This window comes from Arachis duranensis, chromosome 9, assembly GCF_000817695.3.
Source record: "Arachis duranensis cultivar V14167 chromosome 9, aradu.V14167.gnm2.J7QH, whole genome shotgun sequence".
In the NCBI taxonomy this organism is placed as follows: Eukaryota; Viridiplantae; Streptophyta; class Magnoliopsida; order Fabales; family Fabaceae; genus Arachis; species Arachis duranensis.
The window spans coordinates 63,862,067-63,862,643 of record NC_029780.3 but is presented as its reverse complement, the minus strand read 5'-3'; positions in this window follow the sequence as shown (position 1 = coordinate 63,862,643).

The following is a 577-nucleotide window of genomic DNA, read 5'->3' as shown; positions in this document are numbered from 1 at the left end:
ATTATTCATATATTTCGTTATCATATTTATTATTTATTAATAATTCGATATTTACTCCAATCAAATTAAATAATTAATATAATTAACTAAATTAATTAATTGATATAATCAATTATAATTAATCAATTCATATAAATTATAATAAATGGTGAGATTTGAATGTCTAATCAAATTAATTAATTAATATAATTAATTAATTATAATTGATTTGCTTTAACGAATTAAATGAAATAAATCAAGAAACACCTTAAGAGTATGTCGCATCAGTTCTATTATTAAGTACAAAAATCTGATTTTTATATAATAGAATAGATAGATAATAAAGATATTTTCTTTAATTAGTATAATTGTGCATTATTCATTAAATATTAATTGTAATATTGTAATATAATTATAATAAAAATATTTTTCTGAAATAAATTTATTTAGAGAAATATAAATTGGTTATCTACTTAATATACTAAAACTGGGTTTTCCCCCAGCTAATAAGAGTGATGTGTCACTTTCTCGTGAGTCCGTTTTCCCTCCAAAACGAATAAAATTTTTCATCTATTCTAAATTATTTATTATAATTATA